Source organism: Limanda limanda, unplaced genomic scaffold (genome assembly GCF_963576545.1).
Source record: "Limanda limanda unplaced genomic scaffold, fLimLim1.1 SCAFFOLD_181, whole genome shotgun sequence".
In the NCBI taxonomy this organism is placed as follows: Eukaryota; Metazoa; Chordata; class Actinopteri; order Pleuronectiformes; family Pleuronectidae; genus Limanda; species Limanda limanda.
Window position 1 is genome coordinate 63,601 of NW_026870497.1, and position 7,950 is coordinate 71,550.

Consider the following 7,950-nt stretch of genomic DNA (forward strand, 5'->3'; position numbering starts at 1 on the left):
CAGACCTAACCCTAACCCCAATGCTCCCAAGTCTAACCCTGACCCAAACCCATATCCTAACCCTAACCCACCCTCCCCCGACCCTAACCCTAACCCCAGCTTCCCCAAGCCTAACTCTAAACCTAACCCTAACCCAAAACCTAACCCTAACCAAACCTTCCCCAAACCTAACCCTAACCCCAACTCTCCCAATCCTAACCCTAACCCTGACCCAAATCCTAACCCTAACCCCTCCGAGACCGCCATCATTCTCCGAACCAACAACCCTGACCCCAACCCCGCCATAGTACCATTTATATCTACCTTTTCACACAAAATCACCGGTTTACATAGGATTATCAAGTACAACTTTACCCAGACCCAATCAGTACAGCCGGCTTTCAAAAACCATACCACCATATCAGCATACAGAAAGAACAAAAACCTCCATAGCTTATTAATACGGTCCAAGTACTCAGACAACAAACCATCAACACAAACACAGTACGATATACATTACAGAAACAGGAAATTCATTTCAAACATCCACAGCAATAAAGCTTCCCCTACATTAGGCACATTTACACTAAACACCAGTAACGTCATTTACATCATTACATGCACGACCTGCAATAAACATTACGTCGGCGAAACAAAACATACCATCCTCACCCGACTCAAACAACACCTGTATAACATTGGGGAAGGCAAACTCACCACCCCCATGGTCCTTCATTTCCAACGTCATCCGGTCAGCAGTCTAATCATTTCAGGCCTAGAAGCACAGGACCACTGGACCATTGGGCAGAGAAAAAGAGCAGAGAAATCATGGATCTTCAATCTGGACACCATCATCCCAACAGGTCTAAATGACAAATAACCACCAGTCCATCTTACCTGTCCTTTGTTAAACCCCCTGTTTTTTCCACCCCCCCTTCTTTTTCCGCCCTTCTTTTTCCGCCAGATCTGCTGCCTGGGGACCCCCAGGACCCCCCGATTGCAACATCGACACCAATGGCTTCGGGAGGATTCGAACCGGGGGTCCCGGTGCCAGGGGCGTCGTCTCTGCCATTAGGCCAAATTTCTTTCAATATAGCTCTTTTTGTTTCATTAATTTGAAACCAACAAACTTATTTTTCTTATAGTTTAATATATTAAAAACAAACCCCCCCCCCCCTTTTTTTTCAGCTGTACTCATAAAGTTCCATCAGGCAGAGAGACGCCCACCATCTGCACCAAACCAGGCAGCAGCCAAACCCACCTCTGCCTCTGCCCCATGGTCCTTGCAGGACGTGCTCTGCCTGGGGAGCGTACCCTGGTCTCCGGGATGAGAGAGCTGAGCCTTCCCAACTTGACCACCACCTTACGTAAACCAACTTCCCAACCGGATGAAACCTAGCAGGTCAGTAGGCCAGTGCATATAAGTCATAACCCTGAACCCTGAACCCCAACCCAAACCCAAACCTAACCCCGCCCGTGCCACTGACCTGCAGACACAATCCGGTTGGAACCTACTGTACATACAAACAACAAAAAATAATCCCCAACCATAAAACAAACCCGAACCCCCTCCCCTTTCAGAAAATGCTGGGGACTTCTGTCCCTGTGTGGGGCTGTCCAGGGGGTTCGAACCCGGGTCCTCCACACGAGAGACCGGAGCCCATCCTGATGAGCCATACACTGGCTGTTACAGCATTCAGCGAGAACACCCAGACTCAGATACCTTCTAGCCACCGCCCCCCAAGGGAACCAATCATATGGGATAACCATTTTTCCCTCCAAAATTCAAATATATTGGAGGGAAACCCTACAAAATGGCCTACCCTCCTAGCCCTATCACAACAGACCTACTCACAACACTACTTACTGATTGGTGGTTTAAGCCTTGGGGGAGGGGCACACTTCCCCTCCTCCAACACTTTATAACCACCAGAGCTGTGGTCTTATCCACACATCCTCTGAAGAAGCATATCCCAATGCGAAACGTCAGGATCTAAACACTACTCAACGGTACGTCAGCTTTGACTCTTTTATCTTTTTTCAAAAACACCGGTTTTAAGCAGATTTTGCTTTTTAACTATTTGGTGATTTGGTTTTTAACTTTTTAAGCTAGTTTTTTTGATTGTCCTGGGGGGCTGCTGCCTGAGGCCTGCCATGTGGTACAAACATTTGACTCCATTTTAAACCTGGTTTTAAAACGGCCTTGTTTTTACCAGTTGGAGCTTTGTGTTTTGACTTAAACATACAGTTTTAAAACACCCTGGGGCTACGGCTGTGGCCTTCCATGTGGTGCAAACACTTTTGACTCCCTTTTAAAACCTGGTTTTAAAACGGCCTTGTTTTTACCAGTGGGAGCGTTGTGTTTTATACTTAAACAAACAGTTTTAAAACATCCTGAATAGGCCTCTGCCCAAGGCCTTCCCTTGTCTTGTAATCAGTAGTCTCCCTCTATCTTTTTTAAACCTGGTTTTAAAGCGGCCTTGCTTTTACCAGTTGGAGTGTTGTGTTTTAAACTAAAGATTACAGTTTTTTATAACACCTGAGGGACTCCTGCCTGGGCCTCTCCACTGTTTTTTTTAAACAGCACACTCCTTTCATTGACTCATTTATTTTTATATCTACGGTTTTAAAGCGGCCTTGCTTTTTACCGGGGTATGGTTTTTTTAACTACTAAAGCCACCATTTTCTAAAACAGCCGGAGGGACCTCGGCTTGAGGCCTTCCTCATTTTAAACATTGACTATTTTTTTGAACTCTTGTCTTAAAGCGACCCTGCTTTTAAAACTATTGTGGATTATTGTTTTTTACTTTTTGGGACACTATACATATTTTTTTTCAAAAACTATCTGGAGACCTCCCGCCTGGCTTTTTTGTACACTGATACGGTTTTTTCGGAGTTTCCTCCTGTTTTCATTAGGCTATCTACCAGGAACTACAAACAAAGGCACCTGAACCTAGTCCTGCTGGACCACTGCCAAATCGCCACCCCAGCTCCAAGGCCCAGGAACACGCCATCAACTAACCACTGGACCTAGGAGGCCTCCACCTACGCTACCAGGGTAAGAGCCCCCTCCAGTGACTTTTGAAATGTTTTATAGCAGAGTTAAGCCCGTACCGTCGAGTGGTGTAGGACGCGGACCACAGCTCACACACAACACAGCCCTACAACCCCTGATGTCTTTAAACATGCACTCATCACAATACAAACACAACAATACACGCCGACCAACAAACATGAACGCAGCACCCATCAACACATGGAACCAGGTACCGGACCCAGCCACCCGTACTGCGTCAAAACAAATATTTCAATTAATACAGGCTATACACCATAAACACACAACAGACAATTCATTAACTACCAACACTTTCCCACCTGGGATGATGCGTCAGGTCACCAGACTGACTGACTTCATCAAACCGGCTACACCATCCGACACCACACGTCACAAAATTAAAAACAATACAGACAACTGGATGAGAACAAACATGGCCATATTACAGGAACATTACACCAACACAATACACACCCTCGGCCGCACACCACACAACCCCATAGCCTTGCAAATAGCTACCGGATGGGCTAGGAAGCGGTATGGCCAGAGACTCCGGGCAGACACTATTTCGGCTACAGAAGGTATTCTGCAGCAACATAATAATACTAGTAACAATAATGAACCTTCTTTTAAACCGAAGAGCAGGTTGGAAGGCTCCCTCTCCACCATCCCGGAATTATCCGATGAAGAGGAATTCCCACCACTACCGGTCATCATCAGTAAGTCACCCCCTGCATTTCAGCCATATCCAATTCGACAGTCCCGGGCACCACTACTCCCCACCCCCATCCAGCGCCAGACAACACTGGATGGACTACCACCACTACCTCAACGAATCAGACATGACCGCCCATACCAGACGAACAGACAAAAGACATTCCCCTTACCCCAAACCAGGCCCCCCCTACAACTGACACTACCTGACCACCCCATACCCAAACCGCCGACCTACCCAGTTTATAACAAGGGCCCTCTTCAAACACAGAGGGCACCTATACATCTTGCTTCAAAACAAATCCCTCCTGACCCAAACACCTCCACCCCTCCCTCAGTGAGGGGCAAGAAAGTAGTCTCCTGGGGACCCGAACCGGTCTCCCAGGAGGCAGAAATTACCATAAAACCCAACCCCAAACTCTCCCCCATCCTACCCTCAGTGACTAGACGGAAAACCCCAATGACACGACTACCCCTAAGCCCCAGTACCCCCGACTCACCGACAGTCAGTGCAGTACCAGAACCAAGAAGACGAATACAGCAAACCCAAGCCCTTATTCACCAAATACCGGACACACATAACAATACCCTGGAACTCCAGTCTATATCCCTTAACACACACAGTTTTTCAAATGTTTCGACCAGCAATCTTGACACCATCTCCTCTCTCCCTTCTACACCCACAGGTGTTGCTGGTCCCCGGATTGGCACAATGGAACAGCGAGGAGCTCCGGCAACCACAACGGGAGGGTCACCTAACATGATGAGCGGGCAATTAAAGGCTAACAATGCCATTCAAGCCGTGTCTGAGACCTCCCTACCACTACTTGGAAGTCCACCTCCCACTTGTGCCATTCGGGGATCCAGCACACCTTCACCCCCCGACGATAGCCCCGCAGGACCCTCCTCCACCTCCTCCCCATTCACCCTACCACCATACACTCCTACATCAGGTAAATACCACCCCACATCACATATCGCCCGACACACCAGGAAACTCCAGGACTGGTCTTTCAAAAGCCGTAGACCAGTCCTGGTGTTGGGGGATTCAAATATCAACAGAATCCCCCCCCACAACAACCCGGACTTACAACTGGACAGCTACCCGGGGGCCAACATGTACCATTTTCTAAAAATCTGTGAAAAAACGGTCCCCAACCCAGCAGTAAAAATAGTGGTCCTCTCCATCGGGATTAATAATAAGGACCAGGACCCCAGGCAGACCTCCTGCAAACAATTAAAATCCCTTTACAAACAGGCCCAACTTGCCTTCCCTAATGCGGACATCTACTTCCCGATAATTAACTTCTCGGACAACCTCACCATTAAACAACAACACAATCTCAAATATATAAACAACACTATAGCCACATACTTCCCGTTTTTAGCAGAGATCCCCCATGACACCTTTTTAACTGAAAAAGACAACATCCATTGGAAGCCGGCCACTGCTAAACTCATCTTCAGTTACTGGTTAAAACAATTAAATTTATAATAACACCCAAACCCAAACCGGGCATAACTGCAACTACAAACCCTGTACCCCACAATGACCCCGCAGTCGACTTGGGGTGGAGCTCCACATCAAACATACTTAACCTATCCTCATTATTTACTCCGACTACAGACCAGATCCATTTATTGGAAAGGGGTCTTTCATTCATCCCACGCCCGGCAAAGTTTGACTGGGAGGAACTTCATAGGGACCTACATCAATATAACCGAAGGCTAAAAATTATTAGTCATTTTTATGGTAAACCGGACCACATCCAGACACCCTTCATCCACAAATCTAATTGGGAACCCAGCACGGCTCAATCACACACAGCCACAATAAACCTGGTGCAAAAGAACAAACAGGCCCTGCGTTACTACCGGCCCCCAGGGGACGTTGCAGACAACCTCTCGGGGCTGGAACGCAGGGCCTTAGAAGAACTTACCCAAAATCCCAATATCATCATTAAACCCGCGGACAAAGGCTCCAAAATAGTTATCATGGATAGACAGCAGTATTTACTGGAGGCAAACAGACAACTCTCAAACACTACACATTATAAACCCATTCCGTCAGACTTACAAGCTCATACTCAACCACTTCTCCGCAACATCATACAAACCCTATATGACAATAAAACCATTAACCACAAGCAAAAAATCTATTTATTCGGCCCTGACCAACCCCGCCCCCGACAGTTTTATTTACTACCAAAAATCCACAAGGAACCCCCATCATGGACCATTCCCTATGAAGTTCCCCCCGGCAGACCCATAGTTTCAGATTGTAATAGCACTTCATATCACATCTCAGAATACATAGACCATTTCCTTGGACCCCTTTCCAATAAACATCCCAGTTACATCAAGGACACCTATCATTTCATAGACACCATCCGGCCCATGGTTGTTCCAAACCAGTCATATTTATTTACAATAGACATAGACAGTTTGTACACAAATATCAATACACAAACCGGTATCAAGGCTATCAGATCCATCTTCAATAACAACCCCGACAACAATAGACCGGACAACGAAATCATTCAACTCCTGACCCTCTGTCTCAACAATAACGATTTTTCATTCAACAACAAGCAATTCCTACAAATCCACGGAACGGCCATGGGTCAGCGATACGCACCATCATACGCTAACATCTACATGAGCGAGTGGGAGCGAGAGGCACTAGCCAAGTGCACACACCAACCCCTTACCTACCTCCGATTTTTAGACGACATTTTTGGCATCTGGCAACACGACATCTCTTTATTTTCCGACTTCATAGACACATTGAATAGCCACCACCCGTCCATTAAAGTTAAATACATCATAGATCCACTACAAGTAAATTTTCTGGATACAACAGTTTTTTTTGACCGGTCAAATAATTCATCATACTCACAATTACTCACCAAGGTTTATTTTAAAACAACAGATACACACGCCCTGCTCCATAAAACAAGCTATCATCCGAAACACACATTTAAAGGTATCATTAAATCCCAAATCATCCGCTTCTACAGAATATCATCCCTGGCTATAGATCTTCATTCATCCATCTCCATCCTTTTTTGTAGTCTCAGGAAAAGGGGCTACTCAAAACGCTTCCTCCGCCAAATCAAGAACAGCACTTTGGCGTCTCTCGCTCCTACTCGCTTCATTCCCCGTATTGCTCCACCCCAAGTCCCGGTCTCGGAGGGCATCCCGCCCATAGGTCCCCTACCGGTATACCCTAACCCTAACCCTAACCCTAACCCTAACCCTAACCCTGACCCTGACCCTAACCCTAACCCTAACCAAGATCCCCCCAGACCTAACCCTAACCCCAATGCTCCCAAGTCTAACCCTGACCCAAACCCATATCCTAACCCTAACCCACCCTCCCCCGACCCTAACCCTAACCCCAGCTTCCCCAAGCCTAACTCTAAACCTAACCCTAACCCAAAACCTAACCCTAACCAAACCTTCCCCAAACCTAACCCTAACCCCAACTCTCCCAATCCTAACCCTAACCCTGACCCAAATCCTAACCCTAACCCCTCCGAGACCGCCATCATTCTCCGAACCAACAACCCTGACCCCAACCCCGCCATAGTACCATTTATATCTACCTTTTCACACAAAATCACCGGTTTACATAGGATTATCAAGTACAACTTTACCCAGACCCAATCAGTACAGCCGGCTTTCAAAAACCATACCACCATATCAGCATACAGAAAGAACAAAAACCTCCATAGCTTATTAATACGGTCCAAGTACTCAGACAACAAACCATCAACACAAACACAGTACGATATACATTACAGAAACAGGAAATTCATTTCAAACATCCACAGCAATAAAGCTTCCCCTACATTAGGCACATTTACACTAAACACCAGTAACGTCATTTACATCATTACATGCACCACCTGCAATAAACATTACGTCGGCGAAACAAAACATACCATCCTCACCCGACTCAAACAACACCTGTATAACATTGGGGAAGGCAAACTCACCACCCCCATGGTCCTTCATTTCCAACGTCATCCGGTCAGCAGTCTAATCATTTCAGGCCTAGAAGCACAGGACCACTGGACCATTGGGCAGAGAAAAAGAGCAGAGAAATCATGGATCTTCAATCTGGACACCATCATCCCAACAGGTCTAAATGACAAATAACCACCAGTCCATCTTACCTGTCCTTTGTTAAACCCCCT